The sequence below is a fragment of the Amblyraja radiata genome, chromosome 19 (genome assembly GCF_010909765.2).
Source record: "Amblyraja radiata isolate CabotCenter1 chromosome 19, sAmbRad1.1.pri, whole genome shotgun sequence".
NCBI lineage: Eukaryota > Metazoa > Chordata > Chondrichthyes > Rajiformes > Rajidae > Amblyraja > Amblyraja radiata.
Genome location: NC_045974.1, coordinates 3,851,032 through 3,877,159, shown reverse-complemented (window position 1 = coordinate 3,877,159; position 26,128 = coordinate 3,851,032). Strand labels below are relative to the sequence as shown.

The 26,128-nt window shown below is 49.2% G+C and overlaps 1 protein-coding gene across 4 annotated transcripts in view; it reads right to left on the bottom strand.

Moving 5' to 3' along the window:
• The window catches only part of dennd2a (DENN domain containing 2A), a 97,034-nt gene that overhangs the window by 51,097 nt on the left and 19,809 nt on the right, over nt 1–26,128 (bottom strand). The window lies entirely within an intron of this gene.

The following is a 26,128-nucleotide window of genomic DNA, read 5'->3' as shown; positions in this document are numbered from 1 at the left end:
CTGAGGGTGAGGTAGGAAGGGGAGGAGATAGCAAGGGTTAACAGAATTGTGAGAATTCAAATGTTCATGCCACCAGGATGCAGACTTCCCAAGCGGAATATGAGGTGCTGTTCCTAGTGACAAGTTACATTTATACCAAGTCAATTAATCTACAAACGCACGTCTTTGGAGTGTGGGAGGAAACCGAAGATTTCGGAGAAAACCCACGCAGGTCTTGGGGAGAAGGCAGGAGAATGGGGGTGTGGGGGGGGGTGTGGCAAGATAGATCAGCCGTGATTGAATGGCGGAGTAGATGATGGGCCAAATAGCCTAATTCTTATGACCTTATGATTCTAGTAACATTGATTATTATTTTTTAAGTAGCCATTAACATTGCTTAATCCCATTTTAAGTAATTTAGAATCAAAGATCATATTCATTAATGATAAACTGAAAATCCTCTCCCTCTCCCTCTCTCTCTCCCCCTCTCTCCCCCCCCCCCCCCCCCCCTCTCTCCCCCCCCCTCTCTCTCTCTCTCTCAATTACAATTACAATTTAAAAAACTTTATTGGCATGATAAAATACATGGTTATATCGCCAAAGTATAAAACATAACATCCATATTTAAAATGCATCAATATAAATACAAGTCTACAGTGCATGGATAGATATGTCCCTGTACATAAACTCACAATAGACCTATAGCCCTTTATTGATGCTACACGTTCTTGCAGCTGTAAACACAATAGCAAGTTTAGCAATTCAATATTAATTTCTTAGTGTCAGTTAATGTCTCTCTCTTGCTCTCCCCCCCCTCCCCCTCTCTCCGCCCCCCCCCTCCCCCCCTCTCTCTTTCTCTCCCCCCCCCCTCTCTATCTCCCTCTCTCCGCCCCCCCCTCTCTCTCTCCCTCCCTCCCCCCCTCCCTCCCTCCCCCTCCCCCTCCCTGGATAAGAGTTTAAAGGGTCATAAGGCCTGCTTTCCTGCTGTATAATTTGGACAGATAATACACAGCTTCAACAAGTATTTGATCATTATGGGATTTTCATACTGCAACCAAATATGAACCGCAGGCTATTTGGCACCAGTTAATCTGTGATCCTTGATCTATTTGACATCCCACGTACAGATGTGGAAAGATGCTTGACGTACCTTGTTCATCCACATCACACACACAACGTTTAATGAACATTCGAGGATCTGCACTCACACTTCCCTCAATGTTTATTTTATTTTAGAGATACAGCGCGGAAACAGGCCCTTCGGCCCACCGAGTCCGTGCCGACCAGCGATCCCCGCACACTGACACTACCCTACACACACACTAGGGACAATTTAAACTCATACCAAGCCAATTAACCTACAAACCCGTACGCCTTTGGCGTGTGGGAGGAAACTGAAGATCTCGGAGAAAACCCACGCAGGTCACGGGGAGAACGTGCAAACTCCGTAGAGACAGCACCCGTAGTCGGGATCGAACCCGGGTCTCTGGCGCTGAGAGGCTCTACTGCTGCGCCACCCGATTCCACAATTCCATTCTGCACCAAGAACTCACTGATAATTCCTAAACAATCCTCTCTGACCAGTTTAAATATGTAAATCCACAATATCCCCATCATAAATCTGAAACTAACCTGGTGAAGAATATACAGTATTAGTTAGTTAGTTTCAGTTTAGTTTACTGTCACGTGTACTGAGGTACAGTGAAAAGCTTTTTGTTGCCTGCTAACCAGTCAGCGGAAAGACTGTACATGATTTGAGAATTAAGGGACAAAGGTTTAGGGGTAACATGAGGGGGAACTTCTTTACTCAGAGAGTGGTAGCCGTGTGGGATGAGCTTCCAGTGGAAGTGGTGGAGGCAGGTTCAATTTTATCATTTAAAAATAAATTGGAAAGGTTTATGGACGGGAAAGGAATGGAGGGTTATGGTCTGAGTGCAGGTAGATGGGACTAGGTGAGAGTAAGTGTTCGGCACGGACTAGAAGGGCCGAGATGGCCTGTTTCCGTGCTGTCATTGTTATATGGTTATATAACAACTTTTCATATAACATATAATTTTCATACAAAATATAACATATTTTTCACACAGAGAGTGGTGAATCTGTGGAATTCTCTGCCACAGAAGGTAGTTGAGGCCAGTTCATTGGCTATATTTAAGAGGAAGTTAGATGTGGCCCTTGTGGCTAAAGGGATCAGGGGGTATGGAGAGAAGGCAGGTACAGGATACCGAGTTGGATGATCAGCCATGATCATATTGAATGGCGGTGCAGGCTCGAAGGGCCGAATGGCCTACTCCTGCACCTATTTTCCATGTTTCTATGTTTCTAAGAAAGGAATGGAGGGTTATGGTCTGAGTGCAGGTAGATGGGACGAGGTGAGAGTATGTGTTTGGCACGGACTACAAGGGCCGAGATGGCCTGTTTCAGTGCTGTAATTGTTATATGGTTATATGGTTATTATAATCCAGCCATATGCAGTGTATAGATACATGATAAGGGAATAACGTTTAGTGCAAGGTAAAGCCAGCAAAGTCCGATCAAGGATAGCCCGAGGGTCACCAATGAGGTAGATAGTAGTTCAGCACTGTTAGGATGTTTACTTGTCCTACTCTAACTATTTTTTTTAGCTTCGAGTTTCGAGTTCCCGGATCCAGCATGGAAACAGGCCCTTTGGCCCACTGAGTCCATTCCCTACAATATTCCCACTGGGAGCAAGTTACAATGGGCCAATCAACCTAGAAACCCCGCACCTCTCTGGGACGTGGGAGGAATCCCACGCCGTGGCAGGGAGAACGTGCAAACTCCACACGGGCAGCACCCGAGGTCAGGATCGACAGTTTCTTCCCTGCTGTTATCAGGCAACTCAACCGTCCTGTCACCAACTTAGAGAGCGGTTCCTGACCTCCCATCCACCTCATTGGAGACCTTGAAACTATCTTTAATCGGACTTTACCTTGCACTAAACATTATTCCCTTTATCCTGGGTAGACAAAAATGCTGGAGAAACTCAGCGGGTGCAGCAGTATTTATGGAGCGAAGGAAATAGGCAACGTTTCGGGCCGAAACGTTACCTATTTCCTTCAGGGTTTCGGACCGAAACGTTGCCTATTTCCTTCAGGGTTTCGAGCCTGAAACGTTGCCTATTTCCTTCGCTCCATAGATGCTGCTGCACCCGCTGAGTTTCTCCAGCATTTTTGTCTACCTTCGATTTTTCCAGCATCTGCAGTTCCTTCTTAAACACTATTCCCTTTATCCTGTATCTGTACACTGTGGACGGCTCGATTGTAATCATGTATTGTCTTTCCGCTGACTGGTTAGCACGCAACAAAAAAGCTTGTCACTGTACCTCGGTACACGTGACAATATTAAAACGAAACTAAACCAGGGCCCCGGGCCCTGTGAGACAGCAGCTCTACCCGCTGCGACACTGTACCACCCCTTCTAGTGGTTGTCAGATACACTGTATATGGCTGGATTATAATAACCATATAACCATATAACAAATACAGCACTGAAACAGGCCATCTCGGCCCTTGTAGTCCGTGCCGAATACATACTCTCACCTCGTCCGATCTACCTGCACTCAGACCATAACCCTCCATTCCTTTCTTAGAAACATAGAAACATGGAAAAAAGGTGCAGTAGTAGGCCATTCGGCCCTTCAAGCCTGCACCACCATTCAATATGATCATGGCTGATCATCCAACTCGGTATCCTGTACCTGCCTTCTCTCCATACCCCCTGATCCCTTTAGCCACAAGGGCCACATCTAACTCCCTCTTAAATATATCCAATGAACTGTGGCCTCAATTACCTTCTGTGGCAGAGAATTCCACAGATTCACCACTCACTGTGTGAAAAATGTTTTTCTCATCTCGGTCCTAAAAGATTTCCCCCTTATCCTTAAACTGTCCAAAAGTCCAGAACCCCTTGTTCTGGACATACCCAACATCGGGAACAATCTTCCCGCATCTAGCCTGTCCAACCCCTTAAGAATTTTGTAAGTCTCTATAAGATCCCCCCTCAATCTTCTAAATTCTAGCGAGTACAAGCCGAGTCTATCCAGTCTTTCTTCATATGAAAGTCCTGCCATCCCAGGAATCAGTCTGGTGAACCTTCTCTGTACTCCCTCTATGGCAAGAATGTCTTTCCTCAGATTAGGAGACCAAAACTGTACGCAATACTCCAGGTGTGGTCTCACCAAGACCCTGTACAACTGCAGTAGAACCTCCCTGCTCCTATACTCAAATCCTTTTGCTATGAATGCTAACATACCATTCGCTTTCTTCACTGCCTGCTGCACCTGCATGCCTACTTTCAATGACTGGTGTACCATGACACCCAGGTCTCGTTGCATCCCCCCTTTTCCTAATCGGCCACCATTCAGATAATCCCTTCAAAATATTATAAAGCACATGTTATTGTTGCGAGCTTTGGCAGAGAGGAGGAGGATGACGTATTCTGTTTGGAAGCCAGATTTCTCCTTGCGCAAGGATCCTGATCGACACGGCAAAAGCCAATCCTCAGGGACCTCTGATAGCGCGCAAACAGTAAGCCCCATTAAGCCAGCTATTGACTCCGAGAAAATTGATATAAACTCGTGGGCACGGCAGCCCTCCGAGATTGTTCTGTCTTGGCCTGGCTACCCCACGCCACCACGAACTGGTGATAAACTTTACGGGAAGAAATGACTCATCCACAAGATAAACAAATCAAAGCACGGTAGCAGGTTCGATCCCCACTACGGGTGCTGCCTGTACGGAGTTTGCACGTTCTCCCCGTGACCTGCATTGGGGGACAATTAGCCTGGAAAGCCCGCGCCTCTTTGGGACGTGGGAGGAAACCCACGCAGTCACGGGGGAGAACGTGCACACTCCACACAGACAGCACCCGAGATCAGGATCGACAGTTTCTTCCCGGCTGTTATCAGGCAACTGAACCGTCCTGTTACCAACTAGGGAGCGGTCCTGACCTCCCATCCACCTCATTGGAGACCTTGAATCTATCTTTAATCGGACTTTACCTTGCACTAAACGTTATTCCCTTTATCCTGGGTAGACAGAAATGCTGGAGAAACTCAGCGGGTGCAGCAGCATTTATAGAGCGAAGGAAATAGGCAACGTTTCGGGCCGAAACCCTTCCGGGTTTCGGCCCGAAACGTTGCCTATTTCCTTCAGGGTTTCGGGCCGAAAGGTTGACTATTTCCTTCAGGGTTTCGGCCCGAAACGTTGCCTATTTCCTTCGCTCCATAGATGCTGCCGCACCCGCTGACCCACTCCAGCATTTTTATCTACCTTCGATTTTCCAGCATCTGCAGTTCCTTCTTAAACACTATTCCCTTTGTCCTGTATCTGTACACCGTGGACTGCTGGATTGTAATCATGTATTGTCTTTCCGCTGACTGGTTAGCGCGCAACAACACATTCTAAAGCACATTTAGAATATCCGAGATCTTCAGTTGCCACTCACACTCCAAAGACGTACAAGTGTCCCCTGGTCTGAAGAAGGGTCTCGGCCTGAAACGTCGCCGATTCCTTCTCTCCAGATATGATGCCTTACCTGCTGACTTACAGGAAGGCAGATTACTATCTACAGTAAATGGCGTCAAGTTGGGAAAAGGGGAAATACAACGGGATCTGGGGGTCCTTGTTCATCAGTCTATGAAAGTAAGCATGCAAGTACTGCAGGCAGTGAAGAAAGCAAATGGCATGTTGGCCTTTATAACAAGAGGTGTCGAATATAGGAGCAAAGAGGTCCTTCTGCAGTTGTACAGAGCCCTGGTGAGACCACACCTGGAGTATTGTGTGCAGTTTTGGTCCTCTAATTTGAGGAAGGACATTCTTGCTATTGAGGGAGTGCAGCGTAGGTTTACAAGGTTAATTCCCGGGATGGTGGGACTGTCATATGCTGAGAGAATGGAGCGGCTGGGCTTGTACACTCTGGAGTTTAGAAGGATGAGAGGGTATCTCATTGAAACACATAAGATTGTTAAGGGTTTGGACACGCTAGAGGCAGGAAACATGTTCCCGATGTTGGGGGAGTCCAGAACCAGGGGCCACAGTTTAAGAATAAGGAGTAAGCCATTTAGAACGGAGACGAGGAAACACTTTTTCTCACAGAGAGTGGTGAGTCTGTGGAATTCTCTGCCTCAGAGGGCGGTGGAGGCGGGTTCTCTGGATGCTTTCAAGAGAGAGCTAGATAGGGCTCTTAAAAATAGCGGAGTCATGGGATATGGGGAGAAGGCAGGAACGGGGTACTGATGGGGGATGATCAGCCATGATCACATTGAATGGCGGTGCTGGCTCGAAGGGCCGAATGGCCTACTCCTGCACATATTGTCTATTGTCTATTGTCTTACTCCAGCATTTTGTGTCTACCTCCGATTTAAACCAGCATCTGCAGTTCTTTCTTACACATTTTGTCCCTAGTGTGTGTAGGATAGCGTTAATGTACGGGGATCGCTGGTCGGCACGGGCTCAGTGGGACAAAGGGCGTGTTTCAGCACCGTATCTGTAAGCTAAAGTAAACTACTGCGCAGGACCAGGCCCTTCGGCATACAATCTCCGTGCCCAATACGATGCCTAATTAAATTAATCTCGTCCTCCTGCACGTGATCCATATCCCTCCAATCCCTGAGCCGAGCTAAAAGCCACCATCGTCTCTGCCTCCACCACCACCCTCTGTGTAGAAAACACACTTGCCCCGCACATCTCCTTTAAACTTTGCCCCGTCTTGCAAAGTTGGGGGAGTCCAGAACCTGGGGCCACACAGTTGAAGAATAAGGAGTAAGCCATTTAGAACGGAGACGAGGAAACACTTTTTCACACAGAGAGTGGTGAATCTGTGGAATTCTCTGCCTCGGAGGGCGGTGGAGGCTGGTTCTCTGGATGCTTTCAAGAGAGAGCTAGATAGGGCTCTTAAAGATAGCGGAGTCAGGGGATATGGGGAGAAGGCAGGAACGGGGTACTGATTGTAGACAATAGACAATAGGTGCAAGAGTAGAGGCCATTCGGCCCTTCGAGCCAGCACCGCCATTCAATGTGATCATGGCTGATCATCCCCAATCAGTACCCCATTCCTGCCTTCTCACCATAGCCCCTGACTATGCTATCTTTACGAGCCCTATCTAGCTCTCTCTTGAAAGCATCCAGAGAACCGGCCTCCACCGCCCTCTGAGGCAGAGAATTCCACAGACTCGCCACTCTCTGTGAGATGATCAGCCATGATCACATTGAATGGCGGTGCTGGCTCGAAGGGCCGAATGGCCTCTACTCCTGCACCTATTGTCTAAAGTTGCTAAACTCCAACCAAGGCCTTGCTCATTATTCGGCTGCACTCAATTTGAAAGGAAAGGTGGATAACCATGGCAACGCAATAGAAGAAAAATAACAGGAAGACATCGATGTCAGTCAAAGATCGCAGCCGGGATGAAAGACATGAGACTCTTGGTGCTCTCTTTCCCAGACGTACCACATTTCAGCTCTGGCAAAGTGCCCAGTGCTGGGAGAAAACCTTCAACTCTCTTCCTGGCCTCACTTATGCCATTAACTAAATTAAACACACAAGGAGATCAGTTATTTATGACTAAATTTGGTCACGAAAATTCTCATGGCCATCAAGTACTGACTGCATCAGGCAGAGCCGAAGGTCACGCTCGTCCTCAGCGTTGCCTGTCCGTGATGAGGCCCGGTGACTGGGTTACCCCGACGCGGTTAGTTAATCCTGGAGTCACCGCCCCGGTGAAGTCCCACCAGATAAATGCCGACTTCATGGAGTCAATACAGCGCGCAGATAGGCCCTTCGGCCCAACTCGTCCGTACTCGAGGACAATAGACAAGAGACAATACACAATAGGTGCAGGAGTAGGCCATTCGGCCCTTCGAGCCAGCACCACCATTCAATAGACAATAGACAATAGGTGCAGGAGTAGGCCATTCGGCCCTTCGAGCCAGCACCGCCATTCAACGTGATCATGGCCGATCATCCCCAATCAGTACCCCGTTCCTGCCTTCTCCCTATATATCCCCAGACTCTGCTATTTTTAAGAGCCCTACCTAGCTCTCTCTTGAAAGCATCCAGAGAACCCGCCTCCCTGTGACTGCGTGGGTTTCCTCTGGGTGCTCCGGTTTCCTCCCACATGCCAAAGACGTGCGGGTTTGTAGGTTCGATGACCCTCTGTAAATCGCCCCCTAGTGTGTAGGGAGTGGATGAGAAAGTGAGATAACATAGAACTAGTGTGAACGGGCGATCGATGGTCAGCGTGGACTACACTCATTGTTATTTATCTCTCTACATCACCGTCTATATCTCTCGTTTCCCTTATCCATAACCAGTCTGAAGAAGGGTCTCGACCCGAAACGTCACCCATTCCTTCTCTCCAGAGATGACGCTGCCTGTCCCGCTGAGTTACTCCAGTTTTTTTGTGTCTATCTTCCGTGGGCTGAAGGGCCTGTTTCCATGCTGTGTCCATCAGCTAAACTAAACCGATAGCCGAAAAGTCAATCAATCAATCTGATTCACAGATCCAGCTCAACCCTACCAATCTACAGTGGTCTGGGGTCAGGAGTCGGTGGCCCGAACAGTCTGTTTCCATGTCGGGGTCTAGACTAGACTAGATTGAAAGTTGACCAATTTTGGTGAGAACTTTGTCTTGTGAAAAAAACACAAAATGGGCAATAAATGGTTAATTTTGAAGTTGACGATCGCAGAGCGGACATCTCAGATGTTACTGGGGGGGGGCGGTGGGGTGGGGTAGGGGGGGGGGGAGGTTGGAGGGGGGGGGGGGAGGGAGGTTGAGGGATGGGAAGCTCAGCCCCAGAGCCAGTGCAGGAATGTTCGCTGTTTCAGCTGAATAACTCGCCCGCTCTTTGGTCAGGCAGTCTCTCTCTCTCTCTCTCCCTCTCTCTCTCTCTCTCTCTCTCCCTCTCTCCCCGGGGGATGATGTAAATGCATGAAGTAACTCAAGCCGGCCTCAAAATTACTCTCAAGGAGTTTGGCTCGAGGCCAGGCCCAGAGAAAGGCAGCTGGATACAGAGGGAGGGAGGGAGCAGGATTCATGCCTGTAGTATGTAACTCTGCAGGGAGCTGAGCCAGTATGTCAGTGTGCAGGCATGGGAGGGGAGAGGAGAGATGGGGGGGGGGGGGGAGAGGGGGAGGGGGGAGAGGAGAAGAGTTAGGGGGGCGAGAAGGGGAGGGGGAGTATGGCTGGGGGAGTATGGGGGGAGTAGGGTTAGGGGGGAGGGAGGAGAAGGGGGAGTGAGAGGAGGGGGGGAGAAAAGGGGGGGAGAGAGAAGGGGAGTTCGGGGGGGAGTAGAAGGGTAGGGGGAAGAAAAAGGAAGGGGGGGTAGAAGTGGGAGGGGGACGAGAGAAGGGAGGTCAGGGGGATAGAGAAGAGAGGGGGAGGGGGAGAAGGGCAATGGGGGATGGGAGAGGGGAGGAGAGATGGGGAGTGAAGGGGGTGGGGATGTGAGCAGAGTCTGTAGAGCAGAGCAGAGTCTGTAGTCCACTGAACAAAGGCAGAGGGGAGACCGCCTGTCTGTGCTGCACAGATCCCAGCACCGAGACAGTGGTACAAGTCTGAAGAAGGGTCTCGACCCGAAACATCACCCATTCCTTCTCTCCAGAGATGCTGTCTGTCCCGCTGAGTTACTCCAGCTTTTTGTGTCTACCTTCGGTTTAAGCCAGCATCTGCAGTTCTTTCTTACAGTGAACATTGTGGTGTTAGTGTCTGGGCTGGGGAGAGGGGCACGGGTGGGGGGGGGGGGGGGGGTGGCCAGTAGTCGGTGTGGGGGGTTCAGTCTCCACACTGGGGGTGTGAACTCCTTTAGTAAACAAAATTAGTTTTCCAACTATTTACAATAGGATGTACAATACTAAATGATTCAAAACAAACCCAACACCAAAATACAAAAAAATTCCCATTTCTCCATCCTGCAGAACCTACACTGCAGGTTAATTGGTTTGGTAAATGTAAAAAATGTCCCTAGTGGGTATAGTGCGGGGATCGCCAGTCGGCACGGACCCGGTGGGCCGAAGGGCCTGTTTCCGCGCTGTATCTCTAAACTAAACTAAACTAAACATGCGACTGAACAGCCCAGAGCTGGTGTTACGCTGACAGACACGAGAAGCTGGAGTAACTCAGCGGGACAGGCAGCATCTGTGGAGAGAAGGAATGGGTGACGTTTCAGGACCATTCTACAGTTTAGTTTATTATAGTCACATGTACAGAGGTTCAATGAAAAGCTTTCTTGTTGCCTGCCGTCCAGTGAAAACAACAAGTGGTGCAGCGGGTAGAGTTGCTGCCTCACAGCCCCAGAGACCCGGGTTCGATCCTGACTACGGGTGCTGTCTGTACGGAGTTTGCACGTTCTCCCCGTGACCTGCGTGGGTTTTCTCCGGGTGCTCCGGTTTCCTCCCACACTCCAAAGATGTTCGAGTTAGTAGGTTAATTGGCTTTGGTGGAAAGATTGCAATTGTCCCTAGGGTGTGGTAGGCCCTGAGGCCCTAAAGGCCCGTTGTTGTATTTCTAAACTAAACTAAACTAAACTCATCAACCTCTCCGATGGCTTAACGTGCCGCAGAGTTTTGGGCCCTGTAATCCGGAGCTCCGAAACACTTTCTCCGTCTCTCTCACACTCGTTGAATCATGACTTTGGGGTGCGTGGAACTTCAGGTAAAGACGCCATTTGAGTAACCTCCACCTACACATTCAGATCCATTCACATGCAGAGTGGTGCTGGCTCGAAGGGCCAAATGGCCTACTCCTGCCCCTATTGTCTATTGTCATAAGGATAAGAGGGAAGGGGACCGAGAAGAGAAAATCATTTTTCACACAGAGAGTGGTGAATCTGTGGAATTCTCTGCCACAGAAGGTAGTTGAGGCCAGTTCATTGGCTATATTTAAGAGGGAGTTAGATGTGGCCCTTGTGGCTAAAGGGATCAGGGGGTATGGAGAGAAGGCAGGTACAGGATACTGAGTTGGATGATCAGCCATGATCACATTGAATGGCGGTGCAGGCTCGAAGGGCCGAATGGCCTACTCCTGCACCTATTGTCTATTGTCTATTGTAATTCTCTCTGCTTTGGGAGACAGTCGGGTCAGCGTTACACATCGCTGGCAAAGTCAGTCGTTTCTGAACAGACAATAGGTGCAGGAGTAGGCCATTCGGCCCTTCGAGCCAGCACCGCCATTCAATGTGATCATGGCTGATCATCCCCAATCAGTACCCCGTTCCTGCCTTCTCCCCATATCCCCTGACTCCGCTATCTTTAAGAGCTCTATCCAACTCTCTCTTGAAAGCACACAGATGTAGTTTTACGTTTAGAGATAGAGTTTAGAGATACAGTGAGGAAACAGGCCCTTCGGCCCACCGAGTCCGCGCTGACCATCGATCCCCGCACACTAACACTACCCTACACACACACACTAAAAGATCACGCTGTGGCAGATTGTAATTTAAAGGGTTATTTAAGAATTTAAGTTTAAGAATAAGCGTTAAGCCATTTAGAACGGAGACGAGGAAACACTTTTTCACACGGAGAGATGTGAGTCTGTGGAATTCTCTGCCTCAAAGGGCGCTGGAGGCCTGTTCTCTGGATATTTACAAGAGAGAGGTAGATTGGGCTCTTAAAAATAGCGGAGTCAGGGGATATGGAGAGAAGGCAGGAACGGGGTACTGATTGGGGATGATCAGCCATGATCACATTGAACATCGACCCGAAACGTCACCCATTCCTTCTCTCCAGAGATGCTGCCTGCACCGCTGAGTTACACCAGCTTTTTGTGTCCATTTTCGGTTTAGAAACATAGATAGAAACATAGAAAATAGGTGCAGGAGGAGGCCATTCGGCCCTTCGAGCCAGCTTTGGGAAAAAATGTAAATTGTCCCCAGAGTGTTTAAATTGTCCCCAGTGTGTGCAGACTCGGTGGCCCTTCGGCCCACCAAGTCCGCACGCACCAGGGACAATTTGCATTGTCACCGATTTATAGAAACATGGAAAATAGGTGCAGGAAGAGGCCATTCGGCCCTTCGAGCCAGCACCGCCATTCACTGTGATCATGGCTGATCGTCCCCTATCAATAACCCGTGCCTGCCTTCTCCCCATATCCCTTGACTCCACTAGCCCCCTAGAGCTCTATCTAACTCTCTCTTAAATCCATCCAGTGACTTGGCCTCCACTGCCCTCTGTGGCAGGGAATTCCGGCTTCTGGGAATTCCAGTTTGAACCGGCATCTGCAGTTCCTTCCGACACATCTTGGTAGGATTGGTCAAGTTGGGCCGATGGGATTGTTTCCACGCTGTGCGTCCCGCAATTAAAAACTCTTTCATTCATTCACAAATAATTGGAGGGTCTCGTCGATTTTTTTTTTGGTGGGGGGGGGGGGGGGGGGGACAGTGACTGTGTGTGTGTGGGAGGATGAATTAACATTGGCCAAAGGGCCTCAATCATCCTGTGATATTTAGTCACAATGTGATGCACCGCGATGGGTCTGGACACAAATGCCTGTATTCAGCACTTGCGGACAAGTGAGAAAGGGACACTTTGTTCCATTCGTGGATCACAGTATCTGCTGCATGGCCGTTCGCCAGCACACTGGCTGCCCCTGAATGCGACACAGAGGACTATCTATACAGTCCATGCAACGCACTCCGCACACACACTGAATTAATAAGTTTATTGGCCAAGTATTCACATACAAGGAATTTGCCTTGGTGCTCCGCCCGCAAGTGTCAACATGACATTCAGTGACAGTTCGGAATGACACATAAAACATTAAACATTAATAATAAAACATTATCGATCAAACGTGTGAATTAAATAAAATATCAGTGCAAAAGGAGGCTACAGAATTGAGTAGAGCTACTACTTGTGGTAAAAAAACTGTTTTTATGTCTGGCTGTGGCAGCTTTGACAGTCCGGAGTCGCCTTCCAGAGGGAAATGATTCAAAGAGTTTGTGGCCAGGGTGAGAGGGGTCAGAGATGATCTTGCCCGAGGAGGAAACCGAAGACTGTCGAACTCGGAGAATGACGGGGAATGTCGGTAGCGAGCCCGATGGGGTCCGTAGATGTTTCGTAGCGGCTCGTAACGCCAGCCGTAGGTACTCGGGCATCAGGTAAGTCGGGACGTTTTTTCAACATGTTGAAAAATGTCCACCAGTTGCAAAAATAGCCCCGAGTACCTACGGACACTCTTCATAGCCTATGTAATTCTCCGAGTTCGAAAACTCGGGAGAGTTCGTGAGTATCTCGGGAAAGTGGGACAGGGGCATAACTCTCCTCATCCTGTATCTGTACACTGTGGACGGCTTGATTGTAATCATGTATTGTCTTTCAGCTGACTGGTTAGCATGCAACAAAAGCGCTTTTCACTGTACCTCGGTACACGTGACAATAAACTGAACTCAACTCAACTCGCATTCTATCTTCAGGGTGCTGGTTTAAACCGAAGATAGACACAAAAAGCTGGAGTGACTCAGCGGGACAGGCAGCATCTCTGGAGAGAAGGAAGAGGTGACATTTCGGGTTCAGGTCGGGTCTGAAGAAGGGTCTCGACCCAAAATGTCACCCATTCCTTCTCTCCCGCTGAGTTACTCCAGCACTGTGAGTCTATGTTCACATTCTATGTTCTCTGTATATGTGGGTTGTACACATACATGTTGGCCGTCCCTAAGCCGAGATGGACCAGTTCTCAAGCTGAACATCTACATTGTGCAAGGAATGAGTGGGTTAACCTACGATGAGCGTTTGTCAGCACTGGGCCTGTATGCGCTGGAGTTTAGAAGAATGAGGGGGGACCTCATTGAAACGTACAGAATAGTGAAAGGCTTGGATAGAGTGGATGTGGAGAGGATGTTTCCACTAGTGGGAGAGTCTAGGACCAGAGGTCGTAGCCTTAGAATTAAAGGTCATTCTTTCAGGAAGATGAGGAGGAATTTCTTTAGTCAGAGGGTGGTGAATCTGTGGGATTCTTTGCCAGAGGGCTGTGGAGGCCACAAGTCAGTGGATGTTTTTAAGGCAGAGATAGATAGATTCTTGATTAGTGTGGGTGTCAGGGGTTATGGGGAGAAGGCAGGGGAATGGGGTTAGGGAGGGAGAGATAGATCAGACATGATTGAATGGCGGAGTAGACTTAGACAATGAACAATAGGTGCAGGAGCAGGCCATTTGGCCCTTCGAGCCAGCACCGCCATTCAATGTGATCATGGCTGATCATCCACAATCAGTACCCCGTTCCTGCCTTCTCCCCATATCCCCTGACTCCGCTATTTTTAAGAGCCCTATCTAGCTCTCTCTTGAAAGCATCCAGAGAACCTGCCTCCACCGCCCTCTGAGGCAGAGAATTCAACAGACTCACCACTCTCTGTGAGAAAAAGTGTTTCCTCGTCTCCGTTCTAAATGGCTTACTCCTTATTCTTAAACTGTGTGTGGCCCCTGGTTCTGGACTTGATGGGCAGAATGGCCTAATTCTACTCCTATCACTTATGACCTTATTATCCCAGCCCGACACGAGACAAGAAGCTGCAATGTTGCGTGTGAACTCTGCCCCAGTGCAAGGTCATGGTCTTGGAACAGAACAATGTCTCGTTTTATGACTCGACTGCATGGTTTGTGGGTGCTCGATCTCGGCAGAAGCCACAACAAGTTGGCGCTCGTGGTTTTACAAAATGTGACCAGAAACTGACAAATCCCAGGCACGAGATGAGGGATTAGTCGGGTCCCAACTGTAACTTGCCCCAGAACCTCTGTCATTCACTGCTCTTGTGGTTCCTGGGCCTCAGTGTGAATCCAAACCTAGATAAGGGCTCCGTAACCAATCTGATCTCAATTAATTGGGAAAATAAATCAAAGACAGATCTTTATGCAACCACGACACTGGCCCCAGTCTGTCTTGTTGATGGGAGAGGTCACACCAGAGGGGAGGGGGAGAGGGGGGAGAGGGGGGAGAGGGGGGGGAGGGGGAGAGGGGGAGAGGGGGGAGAGGGGGGAGAGGGGGGAGAGGGGGGAGGGGAGGGAGAGGGAGAGGGAGAGGGAGAGGGAGAGGGAGAGGGAGAGGGAGAGGGAGAGGGAGAACAAGGGGGAGAGGGGGAGGGAGAGGGATGAGCAGCACTATAAATTATTCCCTACATCTTGTTAACTGCTTTTTTCCCCAGCAGTCGGGACAATATTATGCAAAGCCACAGGTAACCAGGCCTCGACAAGAAATGAGAACTGAACAAAGGGAAAGATGATGCAAGAGCAATATTTTGTTTAAGATGCAAATCTCTCGTTGACTCTCCAGTGACTCTTGTCTTTGTCAGTCCCACCCAGTCTGTACAAGTGAAGCCACAAGGCAGCAGGTGTAAGCCCTGCACCTGTTCTGTAGCGGTGCAGTGGTAGAGTTGCTGCCTCACAGCGACAGAGACCCGGGTGCTGTCTGTGTGGAGTTTGTACGTTCTCCCCGTGACCCGTGTGGGTTTTCTCCGGGTGTTCCAATGACATGCTGGCTTGCAGGTGAATTGGCTTCGGTAAAGAGTGTACATTGCCCCTCGCGCTGAAACTAAACAAGAACATGTCACCGTGTGCGATGGCGCTGGGCGACAGGTAGAGCAGCCAACGTGACCCCAGGGCTGGGTCAATGAGGAGACCTGGGCCTCCTCCATGGCCAGAGTGACCACCACCGCAAATTGGAGGAGCAGCACCTCATACTTCGCTTGGGCAGTCTGCACCCTAGCGGCATAAACATTGACTTCTCCAATTTCAGGTAGTCCTTCCACTCTCCCTCCTTCCCCTCCCCTGCGCTCTAGGGACAATTTACAGGTCAATTAACCTGCAAACCTGAGGTAGACATAAAATGCTGGAGTCACTCAGCGGGTGAGACCCTACCCTTAAGGGTCTTGACCCAAAACGTCGCCCATTCCTTCTCTCCTGAGATGCTGCCTCACCTGCTGAGTTACTCCATCATTTTGTATCTACCTTCGATTTAAACCAACATCTCCAGTTCTTTCTTAGACATAGCCAACAAACCTGTACGTCTTTGGAATGTGGGGGTGGGGGGGGGAAACCAGAGCACCCAGATAAAACCCACGTGGTCCCAGGGAGAATGTTCAAACTCTATACAGTCGTAGTCAGGATGGAACCCGGGTCTTTGGCACCGTAAAGGGCCTGTGCCACTTGGGCGTCATTTATGCGACAGGCCGGTAGCGACTGACGCGCGACTGTTGCACGAAGATCGTCTCGCAGTACGACAGTCGCGCGCCAAGTGCTCTTGAGGGCCCTGCTTCTTTTGGGAGCCATTTGCGATGTCGTTCGTACTTGGTCCGATCTCTGTGGCAAGGATTTTCCCAGCGAAAAATTTTCAAAACTACGCGCGCTTTATACCCGGGTGGTCAAGTGGTGCGGCGCTCAAATGACGCGCTGACGGCGTACGGGCGGCGCATGGTTACGGACATTGACGCACGATGACGCATAATAAATTAGCGTAGGCAATGTTCGTGCGTCACCGTGCGTCACCACGCACTACACGTACGCCGTCAGTACGTCAGCGTGCGCAAGGGATACGTCACGCAGGTGGTGCGCGAGCATTTTGAGCACTATAAAATCCTGGGGCGCCGCGCGTTACTGCATACGCCACCACGCCTCACCGCGCGTCACCACGCGTTAACCAATTATTAGGATGTCGCGTAAATGCGGCGTAAATGCCGGCCAAGTGGGACAGGCCCTTAATGCAGCAACTCTACCGCTGCGCCATCGTGCAAGGCAATGGCCCCATGAAAGCCACCTGCAGCTTGCAGCCCAACCACTGAAGCAAAGGCTGAACGAGTATCTCAGCAGCTAAATGCTGGAGCAAACACTCCCATTAGTTGACTTAATTGCACAGATAACTAATTTGGGGTAGCATGGTGTTGCAGCGGTAGAGTTGCTGCCTCACAGCGCCAGAGACCCGGGTTCCATCCTGACTACAGGTGCTGTCTGTACGGAGTTTGCACGTTCTCCCCGTGACCTGCGCGGGTTTTCTCCAGGATCTCCACAGTTTCCTCCCACACTCCAAAGACGTACAGGTTTGCAGGCTAATTGGCTTGGTGTAAATGTAAAAACTGTCCCTAGTGGGAGTAAGGCAGTGTTAGTGTGCGGGGATCGCTGGTCGGCGCGGACTCGGTGGGCCGAAGGGCCTGTCTCCGCGTTGTATCTCTAATCTAAACTAAATTGTTGCACTATATGACGCTGTTTGAACCGTTTGTAGCTACTGGTGAACATTCCCGGTCAAGTCTCTCACTATCAGAAGTATCACTTTAAAATGGCAAGTAAGAAAATCAAATGATACATTATGTTCGTAGTGTTCACATTGTACGACGATTGCCCATCCTAGGGAACGTTCTATTCCGATATACGTCAGTCCGGGCTGAACCGGTGACATCAAATGCTATTGCTTCATGTCAGCAGGAATACCCTTGCTGTTATAATTGAATGAATGAATGAATGAATACGTTTATTGGCCAAGTATTCACATACAAGGAATTAGCCTTGGTGCTCCGCCCGCAAGTGACAACACGGCATACAGTAACAATTAAAACATCAAACATCAAAACATTAATAGACAATCGACAATAGGTGCAGGAGGAGGCCATTCGGCCCTTCGAGCCAGCACCGCCATTCAATGTGATCATGGCTGATCATCCCCAATCAGTACCCCGTTCCTGCCTTCTCCCCATATCCCCTGACCCCGCTATTTTTAAGAGGGCCTTTATTAAGAATAAAATATTATAGTTTAAACATGCGAATTAAATAAAATATCAGAGCAAAGGGAGGCTACAGATTTTTGGCCGTTGAGTAGAGCAACTACTCGTGGATAAAAACTGTTTTTATGTCTGGCTGTGGCAGCTTTGACAGTCCGGAGTCGCCTTCCAGAGGGAAGTGATTCAAAGAGTTTGTGGCCAGGGTGAGAGGGGTCAGAGATGATCTTGCCCGCTCGCTTCCTGGCCCTTGCAGTGTACAGTTCATCAGTGGAGGGAAGGTTGCAGCCAATAACCTTCTCTGCTGATCAGACGATTCGCTGCAGCCTCCAGGTGTCGTGCTTGGTGGCTGAGCCAAACCAGACCATGATGGAGAAGGTGAGGACAGACTCTACGATGGCCGTGTAGAATTGGACCATCGTTGCCTCATAATTATTGGACCAGAATTATCCACTGAAGTGCCTCCTCTTATATAACTTATAGAAACTTATAAAATTCTTAAGGGGTTGGACAGGCTAGATGCAGGAAGATTGCTCCCGATGTTGGGGAAGTCCAGGACAAGGGGTCACAGCTTAAGGATAAGGGGGAAATCCTTTAAAACCGAGATGAGAAGAACTTTTTTCACACAGAGAGTGGTGAATCTCTGGAATCTGAGGGTAGTCGAGGCCAGTTCATTGGCTATATTTAAGAGGGAGTTAGATGTGGCCCTTGTGGCTAAGGGGATCAGAGGGTATGGAGAGAAGGCAGGTACGGGATACTGAGTTGGATGATCAGCCATGATCATATTGAATGGCGGTGCAGGCTCGAAGGGCCGAATGGCCTACTCCTGCACCTAATTTCTATGTTTCTATGTTTCTATAACTTGGAAATTATTTTTTTTAACATGCCTCCTACAAATGTATCAAAAGATGGATGCCAAAGACCTTTGAAAACAAGAGCTGGAACATGGGTACTAACCTCCCCACCATCGAGGGGATCTACAGGGAGGGAAAAGGCAGAGACACACACCACCCTGGCCACACTCTCATGTCACTCCTGCCATCGGGAAGAAGGTACAGGAGTCCGAAAACCCTGACCACCAGCTTCAAGAATGGCTTCACAAGTTCACAAGTCACAGAGCTCTAGACTATGGGCGTGCGTTCGTAAGTTCCAAGAGCAGAATTAGCGCATTCAGCGCATCAAATCGACAAGGCCATTTAAGACTGAGGTGAGAACAAACTTTTTCACCCAGAGAGTTGTGAATTTATGGAATTCCCTGCCACAGAGGGCAGTGGAGGCCAAGCCACTGGATGGATTTAAGAGAGAGTTAGATAGAGCTCTAGGGGCTAGTGGAATCAAGGGATATGGGGAGAAGGCAGGCACGGGTTATTGATAGGGGACGATCAGCCGCGATCACAATGAATGGCGGTGCTGGCTCGAAGGGCCGAATGGCCTCCTCCTGCACCTATTGTCTATGTTTCAATGACTCCGCCATTCAATCATGGCTGATCTATCTTTCCCTCTCAACCCCATTCTCCTGCCTTCTCCCCATAACCCCTTACTAATCACAAAATCTAGCAATCGCCACCTTAAAAATATCCACTGACTTGCCCTCCACAGTCATCTGTGGCTTCTTCCCAACCACCATCAGGCTCTTGAACTCCACGCAACACTAACCCACGCAACTGTGAACTTCTCCGGGCTGACGTTGGTCGCACCCAGCGGACTTTGAGTTTTTTTGCACAAGTTGGTGTGGTCATTAATATACTGAATTCATTGTTTAACACATATTATCTGTGTTTGTTGAGTTCAGGCCAGTTGTGCTGCTGCAAGTAAGAATTTCGTTGTGTTTAAGAAGGAACTGCAGATGCTGGAAAATCGAAGGTGGACAAAAGTGCTGGAGAAACTCAGCGAGTGCAGCAGCATCTATGGAGCGAAGGAAATAGGCAACGTTTCGGGCCGAAGCCCTGAAGGAAATAGGCAACGTTTAAATTTAATGTTTAAGAAGGAACTGCAGATGCTGGAAAATCGAAGGTGGACAAAAGTGCTGGAGAAACTCAGCGGGTGCAGCAGCATCTATGGAGCGAAGGAAATAGGCAACGTTTCGGGCCGAAACCCTGAAGGAAATAGGCAAAGTTTCGGGCCGAAACCCAGAAGGGTTTCGGCCCGAAACGTTACCTATTTCCTTCGCTCCATAGATGCTGCTGCACCCGCTGAGTTTCTCCAGCACTTTTGTCTAACGTCCGATGCCATGAGATGCCCGAAACGTTGCCTATTTCCTTCGCTCCATAGATGCTGCTGCACCCGCTGAGTTTCTCCAGCACTTTTGTCTAACGTCCGATGCCATGAGATGCCCGAAACGTTGCCTATTTCCTTCGCTCCATAGATGCTGCTGCACCCGCTGAGTTTCTCCATCTTTTTTGTGTACCTAAGAATTTCATTGTGTTGGAAAGAACTGCAGATGCTGGTATAAATCGAAGGTAGACGCAAAAAGCTGGAGTAACTCAGCGGGGGACAAGCAGCATCTCTGGGGAGAAGGAATGTGTGACGTTTCGGGTCGGGTCTGAAGAAGGGTCTCGACCCGAAACTTCACCCATTCCTTCTCTCCAGAGATGCTGCCTGTCCCGCTGAGTTACTCCAGCACTTTGTGTCTTCCAGTAAGAATTTCATTGTTCTGTTGTTGGTATAAATAACGAACATGCTCGACTCTTCCCATAAGATAGACACAACAGCTGGAGTAACTCAGTGGGTCGCTGGTGAACATGGATGGGCGACATTTCAGGTCGGGATCCTTCTTCAGACCAAGAAGTGTCCCGACCTGTAACGTCCCCTATCCATGTTCTCCTGTGGCTGAATTATTCCAGCACTCTGTCTTCCCTTTATTAGGAGCAGCTTCTTCCCAACAACCATGAGGCTATTGAACACAAAAAAGCTGGAGAAACTCAGCGGGTGCAGCAGCATCTATGGAGCGAAGGAAATAGGCAACGTTTCGGGCCGAAACCCTTCGTTGCCTATTTCCTTCGCTCCATAGATGCTGCTGCACTCGCTGAGTTTCTCCAGCTTTTTTGTGTACCTTCGATTTTCCAGCATCTGCAGTTCCTTCTTAAACACAGGCTATTGAACACGTTGAACTCCAACTAAACTCCGAACTAAGAACTGCCTGGATTGCACCAGGGACTTGGTTTTAGTTTTCGGACTGCAGTGTTCTTTAAAATTCATTGAACCTTTTTGTTAGTTGTTTATTATGGTGCCTTTTGAGCACCGTGTTTACATAGCTGTCAGGCTGCAAGTAGACAATAGACAATAGGTGCAGGAGGAGGCCATTCGGCCCTTCGAGCCAGCACCGCCATTCAATGTGATCATGGCTGATCATCCCCAATCAGTACCCCGTTCCTGCCTTCTCCCCATATCCCCTGACTCCGCTATTTTTAAGAGCCCTATCTAGCTCTCTCTTGAAAGTATCCAGAGAACCAGCCTCCACCGCCCTCTGAGGCAGAGAATTCCACAGACTCACCACTCTCTGTGAGAAAATGTGTTTCCTCATCTCTGTTCTAAATGGCCTACTCCTTATTCTTAAACTGTGGCCCCTAGTTCCGGACTCCCCCAACATCGGGAACATGTTTCCTGCCTCTAGCGTGTCCAAGCCCTTAACAATCTTATATGTTTCAATGAGATACATTGATAGGTTACGTTGCTGGATGTGAAATGAAAGAGGGAGATTGCTTTATGGAGACAGCTATCAATGCATAAACAGAGCAGGTAGATCACAGAGTCAACCCAATGCATTTTCTAGCAAAGACGCATTGTGTTAGATTCATGGGGGGTCTCACCTGGTTCTACGTAGAGAGTTAATGTTGGTAGACAGGAGAACGGAAATCAAACACAGAAGTGCCGGGAGAGCAACATTCAACTTTCACCGCACCATTCATTAATGAATTCATTAACAAGCAGCAGGCAAATCACATTTTTGGAGAATTGAAGAATTACTGACGTTGGGATCTTGAGCAAAGTGCTGGAGGAACTCAGCAGGTCAGGCAGCATCCGCGGAGGGAATGGACAGGTGACACTTCGAGTCTTCGCCCGTCCACAGATGCTTCCTGACCCATCGAGTTTTATTCCCGCGCGGGTGCATTTTGCACCAGTCACAATTTTTTGTTGCCGGCCCTTTTGAAACTCAACAATTGCAGTGAAGCAAGTATTTTTGTTGCTCCAGGTGCCTCCGTGTCTTAAAGGTATAAATATGACAGTGTCCATTCAGGTGCAAGGGCAGTGTTGTGTGTAACACTCACTCAGAAGCAGCGCCATTGTGAGACGACTGTGATCATCCCTGGTGCAGAATAACATCCCATCTAGCCAGCGCAGCACGGTGGCACAGTGGTAGAGTCACTGTCGCTGTGTGTCTGTCTCTGTCTCTGTCTGTGTCTGTTTCTGTGTCTCTGTCTGTGAATCTGTCTGTGTCTGTGTGTGTGTGCATGTCTGTGTGTGTGTGTGCGTGTCTGTGTGTGTGTGTGCGTGCGTGCGTGCGTGCGTGCGCGTGTCTGTGTGTGTGCGTGTGTGTGCGTGTCTGTCTGTGTGTGTGTCTGGGTGTGTGCGTGTCTGTGTGTGTGCGTGTCTGTGTGTGTGCGTGTCTGTGTGTGTGTGCGTGTCTGTGTGTGTGTGCGTGTCTGTGTGTGTGCGTGCGTGTGTCTGTGTGTGTGTGCGCGTGTCTGTGTGTGTGTGCGTCTGTGTGTGTGTGTGCGTGTCTGTGTGTGTGTGTGCGTGTCTGTGTGTGTGCGTGTGTCTGTGTGTGTGTGCGTCTGTGTGTGTGTGTGCGTGTCTGTGTGTGTGTGTGTGTGTCTGTGTGTGTGTGTGTGTCTGTGTGTGTCTGTGTGTGTGTGCGTGTCTGTGCGTCTGTGTGTGTGTGTGTGTGTGTGTGTGTGTGTGTGCGTGTCTGTGTGTGTGTGTGTGTGCGTGTGTGCGTGTCTGTGTGTGTGTGTGTGTCTGTGTGTGTGTGCGTGTCTGTGTGTGTGTGCGTCTGTGTGTGTGCGTCTGTGTCTGTGTGTGTGTGTGCGTGTGTCTGTGTGTGTGTGCGTGTTTGTGTGTGTGCGCGTGTCTGTGTGTGTGCGCGTGTCTGTGTGTGTGCGCGTGTCTGTGTGTCTGTGTGTGTGTGCGTGTCTGTGTGTCTGTGTGTGTGTCTGTGTGTGTGTCTGTGTGTGTGCGTGTCTGTGTGCGTCTGTGTGTGTGTGTGTGTGTGCGTGTCTGTGTGTGTGCGCGTGTCTGTGTGTGTGTGTGTGCGTGTCTGTGTGTGTGCGCGTGTCTGTGTGTCTGTGTGTGTGTCTGTGTGCGTGTCTGTGTGTGTGCGTGTCTGTGTGTGTGTCTGTGTGCGTGTCTGTGTGTGTGCGCGTGTCTGTGTGTGTGCGCGTGTCTGTGTGTGTGTGTGTCTGTGTGTGTGCGTGTCTGTGTGTGTGTCTGTGTGTGCGTGTCTGTGTGTGTGCGCGTGTCTGTGTGTGTGCGCGTGTCTGTGTGTGTGTGTGTGTGTGTGTGTGTGCGTGTCTGTGTGTGTGTGTGTGCGTGTCTGTGTGCGTGTCTGTGTGTGTGCGTGTCTGTGTGTGTGCGTGTCTGTGTGTGTGCGTGTCTGTGTGTGCGTGTGTGTGTGCGTGTCTGTGTGTGTGTGTGCGTGTCTGTGTGTGTGCGTGTCTGTGTGTGTGCGTGTCTGTGTGTGCGTGTCTGTGTGTGTGTGCGTGTCTGTGTGTGTGTGCGTGTCTGTGTGTGTGTGCGTCTGTGTGTGTGCGTGACAGTGTGTGTGCGTGACAGTGTGTATATGTGAGTGTGTGTCTGTGTGAGTGTGTGAGTGTACACACACACTTTTCCTCATGTATGATATAGTTTACAGAGTACCTGTACCAGGTGTACGTACCTGTTGTGCTGCTACATTGCTGTGTCTGGGACCTGCCCACATCACACAGGCTGAGGTTCACAATCCATTCATTGCCAATATCAGGTGCTTCAGTGGTGACGCGGGCATTAGTCACTCACTGCGTGATAATGGGGGCATTCCCTACTCTTACTCAATCACTTGCTCTTTCTCCTGAGAAATCTAAAAGACACACCTTCCCCGCCCTGAAAAAGTATTTCTTTCTCGGCACGGTGGTGCAGCGGTAGAGTTGCTGCCTCACAGCGCCAGAGACCCGGGTTCGATCCCAGCTACGGGTGCTGCCTGTACGGAGTTTGCACGTTCTCCCCGTGACCTGCGTGGGTTTTCTCCGGCTGCTCCGGTTTCCTCCCACACTCCAAAGACGTGCAGGTTTGAAGGTCAATTGACTTGGTATAGCTGTAAATTGTCCCTAGTGTGTGTGTGCGTGCGGGGGTCGCTGGTGGGCACGGACTCGGTGGGCCGAAGGGCCTGTTTCCGCGCTGTATCTCTAAAAACTTTGCTGAAAGCATCTTAAACGCCCGGTGGAAATCACTATCTGGAGTAGCGTTTGGGAACCCACCACAACACCGACATGAACACAAGTTGTCACCACTCTCCCCATTAAAGACCATCGTTCAGTTCAGTCTCATGTCACGTGTATCGAGGTACATTGAAAAGCTGTTGTTGCATGCTGACCAGTGGGTGGACAGATGACACACAATTACAATGCCCTCCTTTAAGTGATGGCAATCCAAGAATACAACAAAAAGTAGAACGTAGGGCAGGTGCGGATGCGGCAATGAAGACAAGGAACTCAAGATAACACAAGATAGACACAAAATGCTGGAGTAACCCAGCGGGACAGGCAGCATCTCTGGAGAGAAGGAATGGGTGACGTTTCGGGTCAAGACCCTTCTTCAGACTAGTCAGGGGAAAGAGAAAGGAGAGATATGGAGGGTGATGTAGAGCAGTGGTTCCCAACCTTTTTTAGCTCACGGCCTCCTTGGGGTCTATTAATTTTTCTGTGCCCCCACCTGACATTATTAGCGGAAAAAAAGTACTTCAATATTATAATACCTTCCATAAAAATATCAGTGTCTATTAATTGCACGTAAATTCTCTTTTATTAGATTAGATTAGATTAGATTACTTTATTGCCATTCGGTCTGAACGAAATGTCGTTGCCTGCAGCCATACATATAATAAAATAACAAAACACACAACAAACAAAAATTAACATCCACCTCAGTGAGTTCACCAGGCACCTCCTCACCGTGATGGAGGCAAAAGTCTTAAAGTCTCTGTCTCTTCCCTCCTTATTCCCCCTCTGTGTTGAGGCGATCCAGGCCTCAATTGTGTTCCACAAACATCAAAAATATTTCAACTACATAGATTTAAATTTATTAGAACTGAGATTTAGGAGGCAACAGGGTGGTACCTCTGTGGCCCCCTTCATTGAACCTGTGGCCCCAAAAATCCCCCAAAAAAATTGTGGCCCCCCTGAAATTTGCCATGGCCCCTTTGCCATGGCCCCAGGTTGGGAATCACTGATGTAGAGAGATATGGAACAATGAATGAAAGATATGCAAACAAGTAACGATGATTTTTTTATTTCTAGTTATTTGTTGTTATTTGTACTGCACACTGAATGGACACTGGTTAAGCAATGTTTTTTTGTTTCCTCTGGGTATGTGAGTACTCAGGAAAATGACAATAAAGATATACTGATACTGATACTGATACTAAAGGCAACCGCCATTGTTAGCTGTTTATTTGGGTGAACTCTCTAATTTACTGTTGTGTTTTGTCTTCTTATTTTTCTAAAATGTAAATACTGGTTCTGTTCTGTCCTGGTGTTCTGTAGTTTTGCACCAATCTGCAGGCATTGCCACTTTCATTTCCCGGAACATCTTGTATGTGTATGCGACAAATAACCTTGACTTGACTTGCCCTCATTGTTCTTTATCTCTCCACATCAACCTCTACATCTCTCGTTTCTCTTCCCCCCCCCCCCCCGCGACTAGTCTGAAGAAGGGTCTCGACCAGAAACGTCACCCATTCCTGCTCTCCAGAGATGCTGCCCGTCCACTCCTGATGCTGAGTTACTAAAGCATTCTGCGCCAACCTTCGATTTAAACCAGCATCTGCCGTTCTTGCCAACACAAACTCCATTTAATGTTTAAGAAGGAACTGCAGATGCTGGAAAATCGAAGGTGGACAAAAGTGCTGGAGAAACTCAGCGGGTGCAGCAGCATCTATGGAGCGAAGGAAATAGGCAACGTTTCGGGCCGAAGCCCTGAAGGAAATAGGCAACGTTTCGGGCCGAAACCCTTCCGGGTTTCGGCCCGAAACGTTACCTATTTCCTTCGCTCCACAGATGCTGCTGCACCCGCTGAGTTTCTCCAGCACTTTTGTCTAACGTCTGATGCTATGAGATGCCCGAAACGTTGCCTATTTCCTTCGCTCCATAGATGCTGCTGCACCCGCTGAGTTTCTCCAGCACTTTTGTCTAAACTCCATTTGATGTTCCTTCCTTCCGCAAAGGCCCTGTCCCACTGTACGAGGTAGT